This window comes from Corvus brachyrhynchos, unplaced genomic scaffold, assembly GCF_000691975.1.
Source record: "Corvus brachyrhynchos isolate BGI_N302 unplaced genomic scaffold, ASM69197v1 scaffold30, whole genome shotgun sequence".
Taxonomy (NCBI): domain Eukaryota; kingdom Metazoa; phylum Chordata; class Aves; order Passeriformes; family Corvidae; genus Corvus; species Corvus brachyrhynchos.
The window spans coordinates 458,957-459,508 of record NW_008235742.1 but is presented as its reverse complement, the minus strand read 5'-3'; positions in this window follow the sequence as shown (position 1 = coordinate 459,508).

Genomic DNA, 552 nt, shown 5'->3' with positions numbered 1-552 from the left:
GTGGGTGCCTTGGGGCTGGGTGTGCCCCCTCCTGGCCCAGAGGGGCTGGGCCCCCCCATTCTCCCTCCCCGGGTGTGAATAAAGCTGAGTTTAATCTGTGCCGTGCTGGGTCCTTGTCCCCTCCCCGTGTCCCCTCCCTGTGTCCCCTCCCTGCCCCAAGGGCACCCTGTGCCCCCCCTGCCATACCCAGTCCCTCAGTGTACCCCATTTCCCTTTACTGTCACCCCACAGTGGACCCCATACCCACCGTCCTGCACCCCATTTCCCACCCTGCTTTCAGCCTGTGCCCCCACACTCTGTGGCCCAACACCCCGCTCCGTGTACCCCATATCCCCCCATCCTGAACCCCCCTACTCACCGCATACCCACCATCCTGCACCCCATTTCCCACCCTGCTTTCACCCTCTGTGTCCCACCCCGTGCCCCAAACCCCTCAGTATTCCCCAACCCCTCAGCATACCCCATATCCCCCATCTTCCACCTCCCACCCACCCCATACCTTCCCTGTACCCCCTTTCCCCCCCCCGTCTTTCCCCCCTCCCCCCCCCCTTT